This window comes from Choristoneura fumiferana, chromosome 25 (assembly GCF_025370935.1).
Source record: "Choristoneura fumiferana chromosome 25, NRCan_CFum_1, whole genome shotgun sequence".
NCBI classification, from domain to species: Eukaryota; Metazoa; Arthropoda; class Insecta; order Lepidoptera; family Tortricidae; genus Choristoneura; species Choristoneura fumiferana.
This window is the reverse complement of record NC_133496.1, coordinates 11,389,823-11,416,999: the sequence shown is the minus strand read 5'-3', so window position 1 is coordinate 11,416,999 and position 27,177 is coordinate 11,389,823. Positions and strand designations below refer to the sequence as shown.

The 27,177-nt window shown below is 36.9% G+C and overlaps 1 protein-coding gene across 1 annotated transcript in view; it reads left to right on the top strand.

Annotated features, from left to right (window-relative positions):
* The first annotated feature begins 4,437 nt into the window (after positions 1-4,437).
* e (nonribosomal peptide synthetase ebony) overlaps positions 4,438-27,177 on the top strand; it is a 64,071-nt gene continuing 41,331 nt past the window's right edge. Inside the window, exon 1 of the mRNA XM_074107276.1 lies at positions 4,438-4,589. The gene's annotated coding sequence lies outside the window, so the exon portion shown is untranslated. The remainder of the gene's footprint in view (positions 4,590-27,177) is intronic.

Here is a 27,177-nt window from a genome sequence, read left to right as displayed (position 1 = left end):
TTTTTTATTATTAACCCGTCGAGCGATTTGGGGGTGCAAAAAGCGCCTAGCGAAATTTGTGCAGAACTGCAATAGACACACTCACTGAGTGCACCTACCGCATTTTCGGACAGGTTTCCTTAGGCACACACGCGTGTGCCTAAATCATTCGACGGGTTAAGAAGCCGTGGTGGCCTAGTGGTTTGACCTATCGCCTCTGAAGCAGAGGGTCGTGGGTTCAAACCCCGGCTCGCACCTCTGAGTTTTTCGAAATTCATGTCCGGAACTACATTTAAACCACGAGCTTTGCGGTGAAGGAAAACATCGTGAGGAAACCTGCACAAACCTGCGCAGCAATTCAATGGTGCGTGTGAAGTTTCCAATCCGCACTGGGCCTGCGTGGGAACTATGGCCCAAGCCCTCTTGTTCTGAGAGGAGGTCTGTGTGGCTAGAATGGATTTTTATTTTATTTAACTGGATTTTTTATTGTTCACAGTCACTAGAGGATCCTGTCAGTCATCCGAAGAGATCCTTTTGCCTATTATAGTGTCCTGTGGGGAAGAGGTGCTTATATAAAACCAGTAATGTACCAGTGCCTCTCTCGGATGGACATTGAAGATTGCTTACTTTCAGGCCACACGCATGCCCGTTTTCCTCTAAGCTATGAAAAACAATGTTTCGTGTGCAATGCGCGTAAGCTGCGCGTACATCCATACTAATATTATAAATGCGAAAGTGTGTTTGTATGTTTGTCCGTCTTTCACGCCGTAACGGAGCGACGGATCGACGTGATTTTTGGCATAGAGATAGTTTATGGGCCCGAGAGTGACATATGCTACTTTTTATACCGAAAAAATGCACAGTTTATTATTTTTGGGCTTCTAATTTTTTCGGCGGTTTAGCGTTTTTGTTAAATAGTTTTTATTTTGAGCACTCCGAACAGCCCTACAAAACATGTCATATGAAGATACAGAGAAGTTATTGACTGTTGTGAAATAATGTTTATTATAGATTTATGTATATCGCTATTGCTAAGTAAAAAAGTCATATCAATAGTGTAATTTAATTCTGCATTGTGATTGTGAATAATTAAGATAAACTTTTTGATTTATTTAGCCTGAAACAGTTCAGGCACACGTTTATATATCCTAGTATATCCTATTGTATATTTAAATAATAATTACCGTGTACAATGTTATATGAATAAAATATTTGTATTTTGTATTTTATACTTTTTCCTACCGTTGAGGCTTTTTTCCGAATTTATGTAATACCAACTTCAAGGTACATCCAATAAAAAAAGAATTATCAAAATCGGACTACTCTGTAAAAAGTTATGCCTGGTCATGCACTACAATCAGTGACTGATCATATCAAAAATACAAACTGAGACATAGATGCACAGAAAAACCGGAAAGAGACCAGCGCTGGGAATCGAACCCAGGTCCTCAGCATTCCGTGCTGCGTGCCATAACCCTACACTACCACTGGACAGGAGTACAGACATGAATTTCTCCTATGCAAACATATCTCAGGTTGCTTTTCTGTGCATCCATGTCTCAGTTTGTATTTTCGATATGGTTTTACGGGATGACCGTAAAAGTAACGAATTTGGAGTTGAAATAAAAAATACAAAAAGACTTCAAATAACCAATCATACGTGACTCATCAATCAATCATCCCCTGTTTTCCAACCATTAGGGTAGTTTTTTTTTCAAATTTAAATAATTGTCTATCCTTGAGATATACGCTTTCCAATAAAAAAATAACTATCAAAATCGGACTACTCTGGAAAAAGTAATGCGTGGTCATGCATAAAAAAAAATACGCGTCGACTTAAGAACCTCCTCGGTACTTTTCGTCGGTTAAAAACCTCGTTTCGCTGATCTGTTTCCACTAGGTCTGAGTGAGGGCAGGTAAATGAAGCGTTTCTTTTGGTTTGTGTCAAATATTTCTCGCAACACATTCCGCACATCTCTAGTGGAAACGCCGCCGCATGCATGCTGAAGTGTAATTTACAGCTGTCAGTTGGTGTGTGAACCATAATGAACCATTAAAGTATTATTAATACTCATAAGTTCAAGCTAATACAAGATGTGCATAATTAATGAGTCTTTTGTGGTACCAAGGAAGAGGTTGCGGGGGAGGATTGTTCCACATAAAGAAACAAACAATTGACAAACGAGATGCATACGTTGCGGCAATTTGAGAAATAAATGGACGCGGGCATAAGCTAGTATTATATAAATGAAAGAGGACATTATGATATGAACCTGAAGAGATGAAGGCCCTACTCACGCCTATTATAACTACCGACGTAGAAAGACCGTTCAGTTCGTTGAAATGGATGTTTAAAGTAAGGCCGTAGCTTAGCTGTTTCAAATATTTACTCCACAACACATCATGAAACACATCATCAGCCGGAAGACGTCCACTGCTGAACAAAGACCTCCCTCTCCCCCTTATTAATAAATAAATATCATGGGACACTTGACACCAATTGACCTAGTCCCAAACTAAGCAAAGCTTGTACTATGGATACGAGGCAACGGATAAACATAATTATATTGATTAATACATACTTAAATACATATTAAACATCCAAGACCCGAGAACAGACATTCGTGTTATTCACACAAATATCTGCCCCGGCCGGGAATCGAACCCGGGACCTCAAGCTTCGTAGTCAGGTTCTCCAACCACTTGGCCATCCGGTCGTCATTAGAACGCCACAATTGCATCCACCGGTTACCTGTAACCACTATGTCGTCAGTCCATCTGGTTGGAGGCCTGCAGGCCTGCCAATGCCAACGCTTCGTACGGTTTCTGTGCGTGGCTAGTCTCCAGTGGGGATGGTAGCGGGGAGTCACCCAGAGATAAATTGTAATTGTAATTGTACTGTTATTGTTGGCGAGTTATTTGACTAGGTTATAGTTTTCTATTGTTATTATTATTCATATAATTGTAAATTGTTAAATCGGTTTGATGTTTGCATGCGTAATTTTTTTTGGGTCAGTTTTCGGGAATTGTTCAAAATGGGAAAATGTTTTAAATTGGGTGAAAACATAAAAAAATACAAATTTTCAACCAACTAAAAGAATTTCTTTGCTCACCCGCGACCTTATGACCTTGAGCTCGCGGGTGAGCAAAGAAATTCTGTTAGTTCATTGACATGGACCTCCGCAAAGTAACGCCTGATTCAATAAATTTTCAACCATTCCTAAAATTTCTTACTTATGATATTAAATTTATGTAAAAGTTCGACAGCTCCTTAACCATTTTGACATCTGTTAAACGTGTCATTTGTTTAAATAAATTTAACTTTTTCGCACACATTTACATTTAAGTATTTTGTTATAATATCGCAAACTCCACGATAGGGGGTAAAAATAGACTAATGTTCTCACTAAGAAAAGCTATGGGTAAGTCCGGGTTCGAACCCACGTTCCTCTGCTACAAAACTATTGAATAAAACAAACAGTAGGATGTATTTATACTACAGCTTTACGTAGAATTTGCAAAAAATACTGGATTTTTAGGGTTCCGGAGCCAAAATGGCAAAAACGGAACCCTTATAGTGTCGTCAAGTCCGTCTCTGTCTGTCTGTCTGTCTGTCCGTCCGTCCGCATGTCACAGGCATTTTACTCGAAAACTACAAAATGTATATCAATGAAATTTGGAGTACAGATGTCTTGTCAAAGCCGCTATTTAGTTTTGTTCTTAAATTACAAAAATAAATAAATATGTATAGGGGGGCCACTCCATACACGTAACAGAAATTGAAAAAAAAAAAATTTTTTTTTAACTCGCTTCAACGTGTGGCACATAGTTCGACAGCTCTTTTGAAAAGATAGTAAGGTTTTACAAAAACTTTTTTGATTCAGTGAAGATTTCCGGAAATAATCGCTCCCAATGTAGCAAAAATTGTGCCCCCTCCCCCCCTCTCTATCTTGTAAACCGTTTATCCAAAAAATATGGAAAGGTAACGCTTAATAAATACTTTCAACGAAAATTGGTTTCAGCATGATCGGATATACTTACCGTTTTTGAGTTATTGCCGAAAAACTGCGCTTCTCAACAAAAGGACTTAAGTGTCGTGAAGATACGCTCTTTTTCTGGTAATAGATTTTAAGACTGTAGTGTTTTAATTATGTTATAATGCACATAATATTACTTGATTTTTTTCGTGGCTACGGAACCCTATCTTGGGCGTGTCCGACACGCTCTTGGCCGGTTTTTTTAAACAGTATCGCGTGATCGCATGGGCACTAGGCACCATAGTGCCCCGTTGCAAAAGCCAAGGACTTTCATTGTCTGAAAAAAACTATAGTTCTGCGGCTTTCATGAAAATTACACGAATTTTTGCAGTATATTTATTAAAAGGACAAATTATCTACGATCGTTAAAGTGGCCAGTGGAATGCTATATAAATTGCTACTGACCGAGGGCGCTGGCAGTTAGCGCAATACCCGCTCGTGTGCATAGACTTGCAACAAAAAAGTTATCATTCGAATTTCGAACGCGGATTCCGCGGGGAAAACTTTGACGTGAAAAGTGACCGTTTGGAAACTTGACCAGTGACTTGTGGTGTTTTGAAGATTAATTTTGCAGTAAGTTTTTTTTGTATAATATTTTTATTTTAATTGAACACAATAGTCATTGTACTAAAAATCTGAAATGAAATAAGAAATAACTAGAAAAAGATGTTGTTATTTATGTCATGCAAATATATTTTTGCCTGCTCTATTAAAAATCATATTTTTTTATTTAATTATTAAAAATTTAAATACAACATGAAGGAAAATCGTACGACTACAAATTTTAACCTTTTTTAACGAACTAATCAAACATTTTTGCACAACCTAATTTATTGACTAGAAAAAAAAGTTTATTTTGTAAGAAAAGGGCTCTTTTACTCGAACATATATTTTTTTACAGTATTGACACTTTCTGAAAAACCATCATTGACAAATAGAATACCGCAAGAAACTTGGCAAAAAGTTTTTTTTTTCAAAACAAATTTAAATTAAATTACAACTCTCCTAATTATTCAAGCTAGAATAGCTAAGTAAATTAGAAATAAAATCAGTTTTGTGAATTAACTCGAGATTTACATACGTACAGTTTATCGAGAGATTTGTGACATTGGGGGCGAACGTAACATTATAAATAGATATAAAAAAAAGTAATAAACTGTATTTGTCTATGGTCTATGAAATTTCCATTTTAGGTACAATTTAGCTTGTTTTTTTCTATTTCGTCTGTTTTCATTGTCAGTCTTTTTGTTTAATTTAATTGATTACAGAATAAGGCTAAGGTAAGTCAGTTTTCCCTTCTTTATCAAAATTAATCAATACCTGCTATCAATAGTCATTACATATATTAAAACCATTATTAGAACAACAATACAAGGATTATTATTTTCTTAAAAATACATTTTATCAACTATTCATGAGACAGAACAACTAAATTTCGCTGTTTATTTCATCGACGTATTTTAAATACTTTTATTTCATAGTTGATTACATATTATAACAATATATTAAATTCTACTAGTTTTAGTGATTCAAGATTGAATTCTGCATCCTTTGCATATTTTTTTAGCAATAAAATTAATATAGTTACTATTATTATAAAAATAGTTTTGGTTAGGTTAGGGGTAGCAACCCCAACATAAAAATATCGCTACCAGGACAGTAAGTTAGTTTAGGTTAGAACTGCGACCCCAACCAAAATAAATCACTACCAGGAAAGTAGGTTAGGTTAGGTTAGAATTGCGACCCCAACAAAAAGAAATCGGTACTAGAAAAGTGCATTACAGCTGTGACTTCAAAAAAATCATTGAAGTTGTTAAAATAATATTCTAAGATGTAACATCTAATACATCAAAAAAAGTATGAAATAATAAAATATGAAATAAATATCTGCCAAATAAACCATCTCTTAAATAATATTTCCAGAAACTAAAAAATCGGAGATTTAAAAATACTCATTCTAATCAATCCAGATAAGTAATGAATATTCGACGAAATAAAAAAAATGAAACGTTGACTTTCAAATGATATCGATTAATAATATTTCGACATTTCAAGGGTAAACCATGTTTAATCAGATGCACAAAATCGTATTTAATTAATTAAACACTTGGCACTTGGGCGAGACGTGAATTGTTATTTTTATTTTATACGAGTATCTTAAGAGGGTTTATAGCTGCTGATCTGGCAACGTTGCATTTTTGTTAGTTTTTCTCGATTATTCCATAAAAATTTAATGACAATTAATAATGTTGTCTGATAGAACCCTTCTTAATATATAAGTTAATGTGTCTACTCCAATAATTATTCGTGATAGACTTTTATATTTCTTAAAAACGAATTTATGTTTATGACCGGTTTTTAAAGAAAATAAAAATCTATAACGAATAATTATTGGAGTAGACACATTAATTTATATGTCAAGAAGGGTTCTATCAGACTACATTATTAATTTTCATTCAACTTTTATGGAATAATCGAGAAAAATTAACAAAAATGCAACGTTGCCAGCTCAGCAGCCTCAGCAGGTATAAACCCTCTTAACCTTCGAAGGCCGACCATCAAGTTTTGCTGGACTTAGGTAATAGTTTTAAACTTTATTCTCATGTACGAGCTTGGTGTGAATCCATACTTAATATTATAAATGCGAAAGTGTGTGTGTTTGTATGCTTGTGTTTGTTTGTATTTTTTCACGTCGAAAAGGAGCGACGGTTCGAAGTGATTTTTGGCATAGAGATAGTTTATGGGCCAGAGAGTGACATAGGCTAATTTTTAACCCGGAAAAATGCACAGTTCCTGAGGGAACAGCGCGCGATAACCGAATTCCATGCGGGCGAAGCCGCGGGCAAAAGCTAGTTTGCAATAAAATAATAATAATAAAATAATAAATAACCATTTCCACTGCTGAGCAAAGGCCTCCCCCTTAGTACGCCACAATGAACGACAACTCGCCACTTGCATCCACTGGTTGTCCACAACTCTCACGATGTCGCCAGTCCACCTAATGGGAGGCATGCCAACGCTGTCTTCCGGTTCGTGGTCGCCAATCGAGGATTTTTCAACAAACAAACAACAAAGTTTTTTTTATATGCTTATAATTAGCTGCGCCTGTAAGTAAGTATGTATCTATTTAAGTTATAGAATATCCAAGGTTTGGTGATGGAGCAGTCAAGCAGGTTAACTAAAGAAGAAATAAAAAAGTACCGAAATTCAGCTCTATCACAGTCGCACAATCTGCTCGTAACTATATAGATTGTGAAACTGTGCTGATGTCCTCAAATTAGCGTAGGTTAGATAGGTCGGCCGGTGAGTTGCGTCCAAACAAAAAAGGACACTACAGGTATCACGCAGAATGGGACCGCTTAGCACTTAATAGTACATTGTGTCTTAAGGGCGGTAAACAAGGAATTACGAACGAGAGTCTATTAGAGTTTAATGAGTCGATGTTCGTAATTCTAGTACCGCCCGAGCGACATACAATGTTTTTCATCACATTTGCGAGTAAAATTGTATATTTGTAAGAAAAACTAAAAATTTTCAATAATTGCCGATACCGCTGACTACGCTCTTGGCAGCGCCAGCTCCGCGCCCCCCTTCCCCCACAGCATGTGCCCACGTGCGCGCGCCGCGCTCCTGCACGCCAGCACGACCAGCACGCCATGCAGTAACAAACTCATTTACCGACCTTGGGCTTCATGACAAGAAAATTAGTATGGGCAACGACTCATTTACCAACCACGGGTTTCATGACTAGCACATTAAGGTCGAGGGTTTTATTTGGGGGGTTGCAACCAAGGTAGCCTGCATGTTTCAACACTGTTTACGAGCAAGTGTGATGAAAAATAATAAACGATAACCCGGGGGAGAAAAGTCCTCGAGTGGCGACCACGAACCGGAAGACGAAGCGTTGGCAGGCCTCCCACTAGGTGGAATGACGATATCGTGCGAGTTGCGGGTAACCGGTGGATACAAGTGGCGAGTTGTCGTTAATTGTGGCGTTCTAAGGGGGTGGTCTTAACAAAGACACACAGCAGTGGACGTCTTCCGGCTGATGATGAATGAACGATAAAAATCAGTGTCAACGAACTAGGTTTTAACCCCCGACGCAAAAAGAGGGGTCTTATAAGTTTGACCGCGATGTGTGTCTATGTGTCTGTATGTGTGTCTGTCTGTCTGTCTTTGGCTCCGTAGGTCTTAAACGGGTGGACCGATTTGAATGCGGTTTTTTTATTTGAAAGCAGCTTTTCTAACGATGGTTCTTAGACATGTTTTATCAAAATCGGTTCAGCCGTTTCAAGATTATCAGCTCTTTTGTTCGCTGTCGTAGGACTCTTAGACGCATAATGGGTATTTAATTTACTTTACTTTCAAACATTAAAATTACTTTATTAAACTTTAATACTTTAAAAAATACAACATAATGTACTTTAGTTTTCTGTTAACCTTAGCGGTCCCCCGACACCGACGACGCTTAGATAAAAAATATTACTACTTAGGTACTTAGGCTAATTTTGCGGGAAATCAGCAAAGACCCCGCGGGATAGTGATAAACGAATTCTTCGCAAATGAAGTCGCGGGCAACAGCTAGGTAGTGCATAATTATTTTTAACTTTTTAGTTGTCTTTTTTGGCGGCGTTTTTTGTCGGCGTTATTTTTTTCGGGCGTTTTTTTATATTTTTGCTGGCGTTTTTTTGTGTTGGGGGTTTTTAAATTTTCAATTTAAGTTCTTTTCGGCCCAAACCGAAACCAGGTGCGGGTAGTCCGAGATACGAGTGTTGGTACTATTGGTTCGAAGGACTCGCGCTGCTAAGCAGACATGACACCCTACGCTTCACGGCCACTGTTACATAGTCGAAACGACGAGGCACGAGACGAGGTAAATATCACTCGTGTGTTTAGCGTGATAAGTAAGTAAGTCCCGTTTATGCCAGGTTCACATTGTTCCAGTAAAATCGTGACAGCAGCGATACATAGCGGAGTCACAATCCACACGAGTTACACAAGATCGATCGAGCACCGCAGTGTCATGCTACTGGAACGCTTTTACTGGGATAAGAGAGTTTATACCTGCTGAGCTGGCAATGTTGCATTGTTGTTAGTTTTTCTCGATTATTCCATAAAAATTTAATGAGAATTGAAAATGTGGTCTGATAGAACTCTTCTTAATACATAAGTCTACTCCAGTAATTATTCGTGATAAACTTGTATATACTTTAAAAACGAATTAATGTTTATTAACGGTTTTTTAAAGAAAACAAAAGTCTATGACTAATAATTATTGGAGTGTATACATTAACTTATATATTAAGAAGAGTTCTATCAGACCACATTTTTAATTTTCATTCATTTTTTATGGAATAATCGAGAAAAACTAACTGAAATGCAACGTTGCCAGCTCAGCAGGTATAAACGCTCATAATAGTGAACCGGGCATTATAATATTTAACGAAAGAAATCGAAACTTCGGTCAGGTTCTAATAAAAATACTTAATATGTAGGTATAATTAACTTTAATTGTTACGTAGCACAAAGGTAATCTCGGACAAATCACCGTTACATTTTATTTATCGCCTTATTACTCGTATATCGGTTTCAGCAAACCGTGAACAACGACCGTAATAATGCCTCCGGATTTTTCCTGTTCTATTTTTTATTCTCATGACAAACGTCATACCCTTTACTATGTCACAGTACTATGCTTTGAGTCATTATTATCAGAATTCGGATGTGGAAGGCGGGAAGCCCCTTTACTTGACAATTGTTTGCTCAGCACAAACTTTAAACATTTGCCAACTAAAATACAATATGTTAGAGCACTAGAATAATTGCGAAGCGAAAACTTATATAGTTTCTTAGAAACAGTGACGTGTTCCACTCTCTAAACGCCCAAGCGTTTTTAAACTAAATCTAGGTTTTTTTTTTAGTTTTTTAAACATTTACTAAAGACTTGCTTCCAGAAAAAGATGACAGGACAGTTGGACATAGTTTAACAAAACCGGCCAAGAGCGTGTCGGACACGCCCAAAATAGGGTTCCGTAGCCATTGCGAAAAAATTAAGTAATATTTTTCTAAGGTTTTCGTATTTTATACGGAATCTTCCAAGTTTAGGTATATTTTATACCTTAGGCTGCTATTTACTCTTAAACTACTAATAATTCTCAAGCAAACTTAACCGTTATAGTTTTCCTTGTAAGTTTGATATACTTACTACCATCCTGAATATTTTCAAAATTTCCCACCCACCGGTTTAAATTTTCACTTTAAAGTTGAATATTTTGCAAACAAATCACTGAATCGAAAAATTGTCTTAGCAAACCCCTAATCGTTTTAAAAGTCCTATCCATTGATACCCCACACTATAGGGTTGGATGAGAAAATAAAAATCACCCCCACTTTACGTCTATGGGTTTTTTTATTTATTTTTTAGTGTACCATTTTGTCGGTATAGTTTACATACCTATATATCTGTGCAAAATTACAGCTTTTTAGCATTGATAGTCCCTGAGCAAAGCCGCGCACGGACAGACAGACATGTAGACATGGCGAAACTATAAGGGTTGCTATGTTAGCTCCGAAACCCTAAAATGAACCCCCCCCCTTAACAACTCCTCAACAATTTTTGATCTAGTTTCAGTGGCAACAAAAGCGAATATCTAATGAATATGACAGTACTTTGGATCATTTTTGTTAAGTAGTACACGTTCGAAGCGGCAGTAATTTTTCTATTTAGTCCAGTCTCGTCCAGTTTACTTTGTGTTCGAATTAGCAGGGACACTGACGTTCTCACAAATACAAGAGTAATTTCATTACTTGACTGGTTGACAGTCAACGTGCAGTCTTTACCACTAAAGCTAAAACCTACAAAGGCAGACATGTTCCTTGAACTACATAAAGGTGCATTGAGAAGGGTTTTTTCGATGGATCGAAATTTGACGGGAAAACATTGAAAAAAAAAAAAATGAAATATTCTAACTTAGCCCTTATGTCAACTCGTCCATCATATCAGCCGTAGGCCACTGTTGGACATAGGCCTTCCCCATAAACCTCTAGTTTCTTCGGTTGGGAGCGGCCTGCATCCGCCGTGAATAGTTGTGTCAATTATCTACATAACTAGCCTTTACCCGCGACTCCGCCCGCACAGAATTCATTTATCGCTATCCCGCGGGAACTATGCAATTTTCCGGGGTAAAAACTATCCTATGTTCGGTTCAGTGGCTTAGACGTGATGGAGTAACAAATAAATAAACAAACAAACACACTTATTAACTTTCGCATTTATAATATTATTATTTTTGTATTTTTTTTTTTTGCTTTAATTGTATACTATAGTTTTTAAGTATTTTATTTGTAATTATATTATTATGAAAAAATGACTTTCTGCCAAGTTTCTTGCGGCGCATTCTTCTTGGCAATGATGGTCTTTCCGAAAACGCTGGTAGGTTAAAAAATGACGTGTAAAAGTGCCCATTGCGGCCTATTTACTGAATAAATGATTTGAAATTTAAAATTTGAAATTGAAAGTGTTGTGTGATAATATCATATATGTTTTGCTGTTTCTATCGCCATCTTCTTGACCGTGACTACAAGAAACCTCGTAAAAGCTTTGGCACGCGATTAGATTATAATATTAGTATCGTGGTCATAATACGTTTTTCATTTTTATTTTTATTTTTTTCATTTTTTATTTTTCTGCTTATATTTGTTTTAATTTTTGTCATTTTAAAATTTTTTGACTGTATATTTTTTATTATTTTAATCATTGCATGTTTTTATTTAACCATCGAACGTGTGTATTTCATAATTGTTTCTTTGGCATGATTTTACTTATTGACATATTATTATTTTCGTATTTTTGTAAAATTTATCTTTCTTATTTTATTTGGATCATTGTTTTTATTCTAATTCTATTTTTGACGATCTTTTAGTGAATTCTTTATATTTTGACATGTATGGAATGTAATGTAATTCTCACTAAGTAATAAATAAATCTATCTATCGACGTTCATAATACGACGTACGACGAGTTTACTTGGACTACTATGAAGTATTTGTTCTAGTACTGACTTATTAGTATTTACTTATAGACGAGGAAAATATGTTGAGGATATATTCTGTTGTTATTCTTGTTAAACGCAGTTAATTGGTTTTGGCAGTTCCGCATTGGGATTTACGCTAAGAGGAAATCTTTGTCTAAGAGATGACAAATAAATGTCAAAACCGGCGAAGAGCGTGTCCGCCCGAAATAGGGTTCCGTAGCCATTACGAAAAAATTAAGTACTATTTTTAAAAGACACATTTTTTTATTTGGTTATGAAGTAGTGACACCTCTAGATTTTTTCTTCAGAATAGACCATATAGCCTACTACTTGAAGACTACTTGCCTAAATATTAAGTTTTTCCAGGCGGTACTTCCTATCAAAAATTAGCAATATGTGTGGCCAAGTTCTGTACCTATTCAATCGGTGTTTTTCAGTGTCGTATACAAACTATTGTGTTTATAAGTTGTCAGTAGCATTGTACTCGTACCACGATAACCTGATTATAAAACTCAATCATAATAGAGTCATACACTATATCGAAAAAACCGTTTGAATACACTAATTGCCGATTTTCGATAGGAAGTACCACCTGAAAAGTTTTGATATTTAGACAAAGTAGTAGGCCAATATATGGAGTTTCTGAGAAAAAAATCTTGAAGTACTACTACACAACCACATTTTTTTTATTTTGGCCTTTTTTATGTGATAACTAGTATTCGTTTTTTGGGTGGCGATGCAAATCTATATAAAGAACATCATTTAAAAATTTGAAGCAAATCGTTTGAATACATCCCGGAAAAAAAACATTAAAAGAATTCTTTAAAAAAATCATAAGTTAAACTGCACAAGTAGGGTGTGTTCATACTCAGCATAAATATTCTTCACTATAAGAGGTACAAAAAAAACAGAGCCCATTTGATGTAACGGCTTCTGAATATGGAAACCCGACTAAGGCCTTTGGTTTGTTGACTTGGTAAAACTAGCCTAGTCAAGTCTTGAACTCGAGTTACATCTCAAACGAACTTGGCATGATCTTGGCCCTCATTTCACATTTTATGCTTTTGATGACCATTTAGTTCGCAGCTAGATTGTCAAAAAATATTAAACACAGGTAAGTTATTCTTCCACTTGGTTTGTACTTTAAAATACACGAGGATCTACGAGGTGAAGTTAATTTATAAGGAAGCGGTGGAGCCTTATATATCTATGGCGGAATACCAGGATTATTAATTTATGTTTTTTCATCTAATCATATTTTCAAAAATAACCAAAAAAAGATACGTGTCCTCATATTTTCTGATGATAGGTAATCAACTAACGGAATAATTCGATTTTTAGGACACGAGTCTAATATATTGTGGAATAAGATCTTTTTCACTTAAATATAGAACCCATACTCATTTCGGAATGTGAAGATGCGCGGACGCATATTCCCCGCCCAGCCAGACCGGTTGTGCAACGTTAGTTGTAGACCAATAACCGCGCCTTTACCAAGGTCGACTATTTTTAGCACATATTGGGGGTTTAATAAGTGTTATTAGCCTATCACCATCATCATCCCAGCCAGCCTATATATGTCCCACTGGCCACAGGCCTCCTCTCACAATGAAAGGGCTTGGGCCGTAGTTCCCACGCGAGCCCAGTACGGGTTGGGAACTTCACACACACCATTGAATTGCTTGGCTGGTTTGTGCAGGTTTCCTCACGATTTTTTCCTTCAACATAAAGCACGTGGTAAATTTCAAATGTAGCAAGCAAATGTGCAGTGGTACGAGCCGGGGTTTGAACCCATGATCCTCTGATGAGAAGCGATAGGTCAAACCACTAGGCCACCACAGCTCTATTAGCCCATAATCCTACTATACTTGAAAGGTTTAGGTAATTAACTAAATGTAAATAAAACAACGTCAAATTGCTCTTTTATATTGACATTCCCCCATTAAGGGGTTTGCTCCTGGTTAGCTCATGAGCAATGTCCCGTTAGATGGCGCTGTTATCATAGTTCCTTTTTTCATTTACATTTCTGTGTTGAAGTTGAAATACATTAGTCTAGTTTCTGTTACAATGATAGATAAGTAAAATGTTTAAAATCCTTGAATGCGCCAAAACTGGCAGCTGAAGTTTGTTTACATTTAGATAATTACCAAAACCTTTCAAGTATAGTATCATAAATGCGAAAGTTTGTATGTACGTGCGTGTTAGTACAAAAACTAACACCAATATTTGACACAACAAGACGTGCATAAATATCTGATATGATTTAAATTCTGGGGCGTCAGATATTTTTGCACTTTTCGCTATGGTAGATATTAATGCAGGTAGACTTTAATGAAATTTAATACGCAAATAACTGGAAGTCGAAAATAATATACTTCACAAAATCCAAAAATTTCAACTACTAGGATAGACGTGAGGCGCTTATATTTTTTATGAAACGTTTTAATGAAGACTAAGACGCAATACAACAACTTATATTTTAGTCTCGTAGCTATTTTTGTATTTGATTTGTTTTGTGTGACTTTCCGTAATTTCACTCTCCTGTGGCCCGGCGGAAGACCAGTGCTGGTTTTCAACCAGCGATATGCTGAGCCGGGACCTTTTTATAGCGGGAACATTTCTTATTGTTATTTTTACTAATTATGTGTCATTGCTGTTATAAATAAATTATTTTCTTTCTTTCTTTCAATACCTACCTTCTTGTTTTATCGCGTATGAATTCGCCGCTAGAGGCGCTAGTGTAGCGAGAGGTCTCAGAAATGTCAAATGTCACTGTTTACGTAGATGTTTTTGGACGGTGTGATGGTCTTTGGGACCATTCTCACACACACATCATCATCATCATCATCATTTACAGAGCCGTAATTAACACCGTTCCATTTACTCCCCAAACTACCCTATTGTGACGTCATTGCCACAAAAATCCGGGGTCTACTAATGATTAACGTGAGTAAAGGCGAGGCTAAAATTTGTATACTTATGCAAGGTGTTTTAAAACAGCTCGCGGGGAAAATAAAATAAAAAGTTAAAATATTTTTTATTTCAGAATCTTTAATATTAGTATATTACAAGTAGTTATAATTTAAGAATTTAGTGTAAAGCGATAAGCATCTTCTTTGCAGCCACAGGCATCCCAATATAACGAGAAACTTTCGATTCTCTCTCCTTCTAAGTGACGCTTAGGTAGGAATCAACGTATCCGTCAGTAAAATTGTTTCCTTAACAAGTCGTAAGCGAAATAGGTCTCGTAGCATCAAGTACCTTTAATGGCCAAGGGTCAATCCAGACCACGGGGTTCAATCAAACATGTTCCTTTCTGCGTTAAAGCTAAAGCTGATTCTTGGTTGCTGTTTACATTGTTGTTAAGAGCAATAGATATCAATAAAATGTTGGATACAAGACGTCCTGTACGCGCGTAGTCATAGAAGAGTTAATCAATAGAGTGGTAATGTTGCTTGCTTAAAAATAATTGCTAAGCCACTGCGGTGCGGCGATTCCCATCCAGACCGCCATGGAAGAAGGTCAAAGCTCCAACAGTGCCAAAGCTAGCATTCGCCGGCGAGGCCGGACAGCAAGGACTCAAAACTAAAAAAAAAACTGGAATCAGTTGTGAAAGCTGCCGCTGAGTACCCCCTCCACCGTAAGGGCGAAGCTATAACAGAGGTAACTCAAACAGCATAAGATGTCCGAAAAAAAAACTTTTTTTTTTATTCCACTGGATGGCAAACGAGCAAGTGGGTCTCCTGATGGTAAGAGATCACCACCGCCCATAAACATCTGCAACACCAGGGGTATTGTAGATGCGTCGACAACCTAGAGGCCTAAGATGGGACACCTCAAGTGCCAGTAATTTCACTGCTGCTTCAGGGCAGGATTAGCGAGCAAGATGGTGGTAGCAATCCGGGCGGACCTTGCACAAGGTCCTACCACCTTGCAAATCTGCGGCAATTGCTCTATTGGCCGGGTTCAAGCTAAGTAGAAAACATCACCGTGCATGGACAAGGAACGTGCGTGATACAAATATGTTTACGATGTTTCGACGCAGTTGCATGCACCAAGGTCGCGGGTGGACTTGTTATTTTTGGTTTAATTGGCAAATAAAAATTCGTCGGTCGTTCGACAGGTAATTAAACATACAGTTGTACGAGTAATTTTCGTGTTACAGCGAACTTTTTCCAGTCAGTCGTACGTGGTTTTTGGTATTTGGATATTGTTTAACTCTACTTTAAAGCTTTGCCCGATTAAATATGTAGCCCAAATATTACCTTTATAACTATTATGGTTAATTTCTCTATGGGCGTAGTTAAGAATGATTCGTATGAGTCAATCTGTATGGATGTCGTATAACTTTGTATTGTACAATCTAGCCCGAGAAGTGTATTCAGAGCCAAGTCCTGAACATAATAAAATTTAGTTTAGACTGTCTCATATTTTATTATTATTATTTATTCACTTAATTTAATGAGATAAAATTTAGTTTTCATTTAATTAATTTGATTCATACATAAGTGAAATAAAAATAATTACTAATTATTTCGTATTTTTATTTTATTTCGTAACTAGTATTAACAGTCAAGCCGCAATATGCCAATTATATAAGGTGGCCCATTTATATCGGTCAGTATGGGAAAGTCTGAAACTATACGACATACGAAAATTTCTTCTTAGGAACCATGACATCGATTTTAATAACAAGAAAAACTGCATTCATGCATTTAAAATAACCTGTACTCAGCTCGGGAATCGAACCCGGTTGTTTTAAAAAAAAACTTACTTACACTATTTCTATTTAGATATCGACTGTGTACGTCTTAAGAAGTAAATGTGTCCAGGAAACATTATGTCTAAAATGAATAAAATGCATGCCTCTTGATTATTTCTTGTGGGGTTACGTGAAAAATGAAGTATACAAAACAAGCTATGATACCGTTGAAGACCTTAAAGCAGCCATTGAGTCAATTTTAACGCCAATTCACCATGTCAAGATACAAAATGCAAATAAGATCGTTACCTAACCGTGTTGAACAGTGTATTGAAATAGCGGTGGCCACTTCGAACACCTACTAAAATAAATTAAAGTATGGGAAAACAATGCATTTTATTCATTCCGATTCCCGAGCTGAGTACAGGTTTTTTTAAAGGCATGAATGCAGTTTTTCTTGTTATTAAAATCGATGTCATGGTTCCTCAGAAGAAATTTTCGTATGTCGTATAAGTAGTTTCAGACTTTCCCATACTGACCGATATAATTGGGCCACCCTGTATAATAATTATGAGAAGTAAATATATACAATATACATTACTATATATTACACATAACTTTCGTGTTTACGTATGAAAACATGTAGGTACGGTGTGTGTTTATAAATTTAAAGAGAGAATAATAATTATTTTAAATTAATAATTTATTAATCATAAAAAATATTTGTAATATTAATTAGACTAAATAATAAGTTAAGTACTCATTTCTTCCAGTGAACATGCTTAGTCAAAATATTAAACAAAACTAAGGTCCTTGGCCCCTCAAATGATCGAGTATCGATCGACATTGATCTAATAGCAGCCACGAGTGACCTGCGCGTGAGTGGGACGCACGACGTCCCGGACACTTGCACGAATTTCTTTAACAATATGAAAAGTTCGGTGTACCACCAGCCAAATAAGTGGTCTATCAATTTTAAAACAAGTTCCTATCAAATGTATATGTCGCTAAAGTCGAACTTTCATGTTGACAGACACGTCTATTGACATTATTGTTTTGTGACATGCAAACGATTATCAACTTTAGGGTGGTAGACCACATATTTGGCTGATAATACAGTCGATCAAATACATCATGACAAATACATATCGTCCAGTGGAATGATGACATATTTACAAGAAAACAAGTATTAGGGGCTGTTTCACCATCCATTGATTAGTGTTGACTGGCGGTTAGGTGTGATGCCATCTCTATTTGTTTTGTTCGAATAGACGGAGACGGCATCACATTTAACCGTCGGTTAACGCTAATCAATGGATGGTGAAACAGCCCATTTTCAATTTACGGTTTGATTCTTTAAATCACTTTCTTATGTAGGTAATCGTCACAAAACAATGGTGTCGGAGTTCTGTTGGATGAACGAACATTTTTGCCAGAACAATAGTCGATACAAAAGGTCTTAGTGGTGTCTACACTAACTGGACGAGCCAATTAAAATATTTTTTTGTCAGAATTTTATACAAAAATTCAAACACAAAATGACAGCGACATATCTTTGACCTCGACGTACCTACTGCTACAATATTATTTGGGAGGGTAGAGGGTAGTTACGGCAAACGATATATTTGACTAAATACCATCCCAGCCTATATTACGTCCCAATGCTGGGCACAGGCCTCCTCTCAGAACAAGAGGGCTTGGGCCATAGTTCCCACGCGGGCCCAGTGCGTATTGGGAACTTCACACGCACCATTGAATTGCTTCGCAGGTTTGTGCAGGTTTCCTCACGATGTTTTCCTTCACCGCAAAGCTCGTGGTAAATTTCAAATGTAATTCCGTACATGAATTTCGAAAAACTCAGAGGGGCAAGCCGGGGTTTGAACCCACGACCCTCTGCTTGAGAGGCGATGGGTCAAACCAGTAGGCCACCACGGCTTCCGCTTTGCCTAAACGCTATAATAAAACTTGGTAAAAGGAAACATGATCCGTGACGCGAGGCCGTCGTTTTTGTAAAAAAGTGACGTCACGTGGATCTTTAATTGGCTACATCTTCATAATATTTTGTTTAATTGTCAAAAGAAAAAAATACGTCGTCAATATTTTCTGATGATCTAACTATAACAATAATTCATCAATACCTAAGTACATAGCCTTTAAAAACACAAATTTATCTCCGAAAAACTACCATATTATAAATACAAACCACAATTTAATCTGTCCTAGAAAATGACAGCTACAGGATATACTGGGATAGAACCATTATAACGGACAAAACAGTGGGTACACTAAAACAGACCAGATATAACAATATTAGACAAACATAACAAATCAGTAACCCTCATAGACGTTGCCATATGTAAACCCACAACTTACTAACCACACATACAGATAAGACTACCAAATACACAGATCTTTGAGTTGAGATTAAAACACAGTGGCAGGTCCATTGCGTAATAGTATTTTATGCAACTGTATCGTAATCCGAGTTTCATAAAAGGGTCACATGAGTGTTTTAAGGCCTAATTACGTACAGAGCCAAGAGAGTGTCGGACACGCCTGAAATAGGGTTCCGTATCCATTGAGCAAAATAATTGATATTTTTTCTAAGGATTTCGTATTTTGTACGGAATATTCCAAGTTTAGGTATATTTTATACCTTAGGCTGCTATTTACTCTTAAATTACCTAATAATTCTCAAGACAAGATATAGTTATCCTTGTAAGTTTGGTATACTTACTACCATCCTGAATTTTTTCAAATTTTTCCGCCCACCGGATTTTAATAAATCGAGCGAATATTTTGCAAACATATCGAAAAATCGTTTTAGGAACCCCCTAATGGTTTTAAAAGACCTATCCAACGATACCCCACACTACAAGATTAGGTAAGAAAAAAAAATCATCCCCACTTTACGTCTAAGGGAGGTACTCCTAAAAAAATTTTTTTTAATTTTTATTGTTCCATTTTGTTGGCATGGAACCCTAAAAAACACTTTGCTTGGGCCCGTGCAATATTTTATCTCCTACTTATGAGATATATTGTTAGCAATAAGAATAATAATATCTTAGGAATAATAACAACGGACTAATTACAATTTTCAGGACATTAGCCTATATTTTATACATACAACTAGCTGTTACCCGCGACTCCGTCCGCGTAGAAGTATGAAAAATAGTTTGCGTCCTATTCCCAGATCTACTGAATATACACAAAAAAAATCATCAAAATCGGTAGAGCCGTTTCGGAGGATTTTTGTGACACTTTGACACGAGTTTTGTGACACTTTGACACGAGAATTTTATAATACATACAATAAATAACGTTAAATTGTAGAACCCGAAGGTTAAAGTAGGACTCAGGCCACGCGAAGTGGCAATAAAAAGACAGCCAATTGATGCCAGTAGGTACTTATAAACAATATAACAATGTATTTATTTAAGTACGGGTCAGTTCAACCTTGTTGCCTATAATTATGTATAATCCACGCCGGGCTAGAAAAATTACATAAGCGGGTGTGTAATAATCATTAGCAATACATGACGTATTTTCATTTGGCATAACTTTTTGAAATATTTTTTATCTAGGTAATATATATAAAATGACCTCTGCTTGAGAGGCGATAGGTCAAACCACTATAATAATCATAGGCATTATTCTGTGTCATATTAGTTATTCTGTGTTATAGGCCACCACGGCTTCCCACTACCATGATTGTATGTATGTGCATGTGTATTTGAATGCGCGGGTTGCAGCAGCCGCCGAGTCGCGTTGCTCCTAAGAAGAAGGGCTACGGATTAGCCTGAAACATGTCGAGCTAAACTCGATTTAAGGCGTGAGTTATCCGGGTTAATATCATTTAATATGAGTGAGATTCATGTTCAAAATTAGAAAAAAAACCGATAAATTGGGAACCTACTTCTTTTTCAAAGTTAATTAAATAATGTTTGCATGCAAATGTATCTGTTCAGATATGTCACGGCACATTAGCGCAATTCATAAGTCATTTTTACCGCGTCTAAATCCATGCAGGCATCTAGCTCAAAAATAAAAATAAATCTAGTCTCGCATTATGAAATAGGGTTATAAAATTCTAAAGGTCGCCCACCCGTCTTATTATAATTATTGGCGTTATTATTTATAACAAAACATATAAATCATAGAATTATAATATTTAACGAAGTATCGCTTTTTTTTATCGTTTCCTCGAAGATAAAAAATAAACCTCATAATCTAATATATAAAATTCTCGGATCAAAACTTTTTGTGAGCAAACTCCTTCGAAACGGTTAGACCTAGCTCTGTAGCTCTGGGAGTAGGATGTACTTAAACTATTTTTCATACTTCTACTCGGACAGAGTCGCGGGCAACAGCTTGTAATTTAATAAAAGTCTAACTTTAGTGGTTAACCCTGGCTTAAACCACAGAATAGATAATAATACAAGTAAACTTGACATTTATACACATTTTTACACTATTTACTGATTGTTATCAACTTACTTAACTAAAACTCAACTCGTGTTGTCGTGACCGTGACGCATCAGAACGGTATCGGTTTCGTACATTTTACCTATATCGTTGCGTTCACATTTATCTGATGCACTGTGTTGTGACGGCTTGTGTTGTGTCGCATCAAAGCTATGTGGCTACCGACACTTTTATAGACGTGTGAAAATCATTGAATAAAATGTCGGTGAACCCTTAACTGTAACTTGATAATTCCATCATTTCCGTAGTTACCGGACTTTTCATGAAAACTGGCTAAGGCTCCGTATCCACCAGAGATGTGCGAGGATGTGTTGCGAGGAATGTGTTTTTCATTAACCAATAGAAACACTTCATTTACCTCGCCTCGCTTCGCTCCGCTGTTTTAATTTAATTTTTTTTCGACTGATGGCAAACGAGCAAGTATGGTAAGTGATTAATAAATTTCAATTCTCGTCTCGCCTCGTTTCGCCTGGAAAATCACCTGATTAGTGGCTATACTAGTTGTTTGCACTTGCGCAAGTTGTGCAAAGTTTTGCGGATTAGGCAAAGACGCAGCAAGTGAAGCGTTTCTACCTCGATGGTAATGGTGATTTTGATGAGACGAGGCGAGACGAGAATTGAAATTGGCGCCGCGGACGCCGCCATATAAATTTCAATTCTCGTCTCGCCTCGTTTCGCCTCGCCGGTGGAAAATCACCTGAATAGTGGCTATACTAGTCTTGTTTGCACTTGTGCAAGTTGTGCAAGCTAGTTTTGCGCACCTACGTAATAATAAACATTAACAAAAATAGATTTCTAGGCCGTCTAGCCTGTGTAAAACCGATTTTATGCTCCAAGGCACCTTGTGGCGTGTCGTAAATTCAAATTTGACTGACTTGATTGACTTTGATTTGGCTTTTTAATTAAACATCTAATGTATAATGCGTATATTTGACAACTTCATCAAAATATAGTCAATTAAAAACAACCGGACAAATATATAGGTAGTATCGGGTCACGCGTACCGAAAGGTTCCGTGGTAGAGATTAGAAATAGAAAAAAATATTGAATCGGGCGTTACTTTGCGGAGGTTCATATCAAAACACTGAAACAATTTCTTTGCTCACCCACGACCTTATAATGATAGCTACGTATGCAAGAAATATGTGTTCATACAGTTCGCCCACCTCCACACTATAAGAGTACACACAAATTACTCGAACCCGTCTATCACTACCACACAACACTGACTCATCTTCAGAGTAACACAATTTCACCATGCTACCAGATGTTAGACTAGGTAACTGGTGTTAACTCTAACATCTGGTTGGTAGGTTATGAACGGTTGTACAGTCAACTACAAAGAGATGTATCCAAGTTAATCTTACAAAATGATGTATCCCTGCGGATGCCATAATTAAGTAGCCATAGAATGTGACAAACATGGTATCCACCGAACCTGACAAAAACATGTATGCCTCTAATGTGCAATATTTATGTATCCTGCTACATTTCCTCTGAAATGTATACTGACAACCTTAATCTAATATCTATCCACAAATAACTACCATGTTTGTCACATTCTATGGCTACTTAATTATGGCATCCGCAGGGATACATCATTTTGTAAGATTAACTTGGATACATCTCTTTGTAGTTGACTGTACCTACTCTTTTAATTTCAGATCCATAATACCTTTGGTCTAAAAATACTGTAAATCATGCTTTAATGATAAACCGAATGGTCTCCCTGACTACTTTCATCATCAGATTCTGCCACCAGTCTTGTAGGTATTGTAGTCCGAGTTCAAATTACTCTCAAATTATGCTCAATTATGTTGTGACCGCAGGGCGAAATTTAGCGGGGAAGGAGGGGGAGGAGGGGGGGACATTTGATACCAACCATCACGTTACATGTCCTAGCCACGCCTGTTTAATTGGTACTTATTGAAAATTTTCGTCTGATCTAGTGATTGGGAGTATGATTTATTATTAGGGGCGTTGCTACCGCAGAAGAAATATTAGTACAGTCACAATTACCAATATTTGACACAGCGAAGTGTTCAATATCTGATACGACTCTATTTCTAAGACTGGTAGGACGTGATGGACATTTTTGCACGCCTTGCTGTGGCTGTATGAAATGCGAGTGACTGTACGACTCGGGTTTGGATTGTCTAAACAATAATCTTTATAGATGTTTGCAGAACAACCTGCCAAAGCTTCGCACTCGAATGAACTGTATGGCTGCACGCACAAAAAACAAAAATCTTACTTACCTATATGATTGATGTGAAATTTGGTAGTGTCTGTTCATAAATAAATGAATTAAAAAATAATGAAGCAGTTATTTATCTATCTATTTTCTATCTTCTTCTATCTTCTCTTTTAAATGTATGTACGCGCATAACTTTCGAACGATGGCACCGAATTAAATAAGTATGTAATTATTTTTTTGCTGTGTTCGTTATTGTCAGGACAAGGTTTGTACGTAACAAAAAAAATAAAAAATAACAAAAAATGGAACCGACTACAAAACCCTTGAAAATATTTTTCTAGGTACCTACTAGCTCGAAGTCGGTGACTCAGCACGAGCCAGCAGGAGTGGAATAATAGTCGTCTACCTCACCTACATACTAGGGTTTCAATCCCTCCTGCTGGGTGGTGCTGTCACTGACTTCGAGCTAGTTGTACCTAGAAAATTTTTTTCAAGGGTTTTAAACGTTTAAACGTCACGACTGTTGGTGGAGCGCAAGCGGTAAAGGTTTACGGCACGTTACTGCGAATCCGCACCGTTTGCGTATTTTGAGCAGCGGTGTGGACGCTCCTTAAGCTGCTTCTGACTGCATCAATTGAGATTAGGCGACCTAAAATGCGCCGTAAGCCTTGCGCTCACTTCCGACGCTCAAGGCGACTGCCGCTGCCGGCAAATTGCAAGTACCTACAGCATCATTAAAGTTTTTATGAATTGGATACATGAGGTTGTATGGAACTACAAACAATAACTTTGCTCACAGACCTTATGATAGCTTCGTCTGTGCAACAAATGGGTGTTCATGCAGCTTATTCACATCCACTCTGTAAGAATAATAACACATACAAATTGCACAAATCCAAAACACCACCACCAAAGTTTTTTATCTATCTATCTATCACCACACTACACTGATGCGTTTCGAACGCAACCAGAGTTCAACCTGAGAGCAACACAACTGGCTCACTACGCTTCCAGAAGTTAGTTATTTATTCTGGAGGTGGAGGAGCTGTATGAATACATTCTTAGTCCCAGTGAAGGCCTGCGCCTGGCAGTGGGATGTATACAAGGTGTTAAGTAAATAACTGAAAACCAGAAAGTAGTTAACTCAGAATCAAGAGTAGAATCGATTACACTATATGTTTTAAATTAGGTTGTGTTAGTGTTTTAAAATCTTTTTTATTGCGCCCAGTTTAAAGCAGTGCGTCCACCAGAGATGTGCGAGGTAGCTAAGCGGTGCGAGGATGTGTAGCGAGGATGTGGAACGGTGTGACTGTTTCCACCAGAGATGTGCGAGGAAACTAAGTGGTGCGAAGATACGTAGCGAGGATGTGTAGCGGGCTCTTTTCAAATAAGCGAGCGGGGTGGGGGAGGCGGGAGCGGAGTAACATGTCCTCGCAACACATCCCCGTAACACATCCTCGTAACACATCCTCGTAACACATCCCTCGCACACATCCTTCTTTTGTTTTGTATGTACAAAAACCTCGCTTCGCTGAGTTGTTTCCATCAGAGATGTGCTAAGCCAGGTTGGTTTATTGAAGCGTTTCTATTGGTTGATGAAAAACATATTCCTCGCAACACATCCTCGCACATCTCTGGTGGAAACGCAGCTTTAAAGTTACGACTGCAACAAGCGCCAATAAAATATTTTAGCGAGGTTGCATACTATTTCGATAGGTAATTTAATACTGGCCATTTTGCTGCCACTGTGTGATTTTATTCTAAAAACGTCAAAGCGCAACTGACAAGTACAAATTATAAGTGTAGTTAGAAATGAAGTAGAACTATTGACTGACTAAGGGGCTGTTTCATCATCCATTGATTAGTGTTAACTGACGGTTAAATGTGATGCCGTCTCAGTCTATTCGAACAAAACAAATAGAGACGGCATCAAATTTAACCGACAGTTAAGACTAATCAACGGATGGTGAAACAGCCCCTAAGCAAAACACATTATGAATATCTTTTAAAATAATGATGGTACTCAAATATAAATGCAATCAACTGACTTCAAATGTAAAAATATTTTTGGGGTGTCTGAGGTTTTCAGTTGTTTAATTAACACCTTTTATAGGCTGGGATGATGGTAATGATTATTAGAGACAGCCAATGTCAAACCAGTCGTCAAAATTGCAGTTAAATAAATTATTGCTCGCAAAAAAAAAATTACCGGAGATTTTAACGACTGGTTTGACATTGGCTTTCGTGGAAGTAACTCACACATACTTGTAAAATGAAAAAAATCTAATACATGGCAGTCAAACTTATAACACCCCTCTTTTTGCGTCGGGAGTTAAAAATAGCAATAGTTGGAAAACCCCCGACATTGTCACTTTAAAGTTCAATATCTCAAAAACGGCTGAATATATTTTCATAAAACATGTCTAAGAACCACCGCTAGAAAAACCTGCTTTAAAAAAAACACTTTCAAATCGGTTCACCCGACTAAGAGCTACGGTGCCACAGACTTACACACATTACGTTCAAACATAAGTCTTATAACATTCCTCTTTTTGCATCGGGTGTTAAAAATACTAAAGCAACATAATTGGGTAGTTCCTGGCTAAAAAAATTCAATATTTAGTCCGTCAGTTACAGTTTCGGAAAATAAGTAAATGCTAACAACCAATAAATAATACCCTGCTGTCAACTCTATTGCTAATGACATAAAATTAAAGAGGGCTACTGTTGGGACAGTGACGAGAATTTGTACGTTTACCCTATTGGACACGGGGACAACAATGGAAATAGAAAATGCCGAAGTAATATTGTTTAAAAGATCCTATCTACAATGATCTTGAACTCACTTAGGACCTTGTTCTGAGTTTACCTTCAGAGGTTTCGGGTGAACGCAATGCGTGCAATATGGATTGAGGTTCTCTTACAACCAATATAAAGAGACCCCTCTTCTTCAATAACTCATTTAAGTACATAAGGCCATGTTAAAATGGTTTTGTACTGTTTGATATTGCGTGTGCATGCGTAGTGTATTAAGTAATTGAATGAGTCATACGCTCGTAATATCTTTTGTTTTGGTTTTAAACTAGGCAATTGGGATTCTAAAGTTGTTTTAGTCAATTTTAATCTATCTAATTATTTTTATCCGTTGTCTAGTACCCATAGTAAAAGCTTTGCTTAGTTTGAGACTAGGTCAATTTATTATTTTATTTGATTTTGATACTGACAATTTCAGTTGACGCGTTGAAGTCTTTTATATTGGAATCGGCAATGTCATATCAAGGTCGATGATTGAACTTAGCATATTGACTAAGGTATACAAACCAAATTAGAAACTTTAATGTCATTTTTAATCGCACACAGTAATGTGTACGTATTTAAATTATTAAGTACTTAATGCTATTTAATTGACATTTTAGTTTTTCGTACAAAGAATTCCTAAACTTACGGATGCTAAAATTTGGAAGTGATTGTCCAATTATAAGAATTTGCTAAATAAAACATGACCCTTCCTATTATATTTTGTTAATTCCACCTTATAAAGAAAGAAACAAAATACATTTATTTAACGCCATTAAAACAAGCAAGACATACATGACGCTAAACAGGTCCCCACTCAGCATAATGCCACGGCAAGCCGTGGCGCTGATTTTCAGTGAGGACCTTCTAAAAACTAACTTTAAAAAATATATTATTAAATTGTACGGCAACACCGGCTTAAACAGTTCAATCGTGTGCAGTTGAATT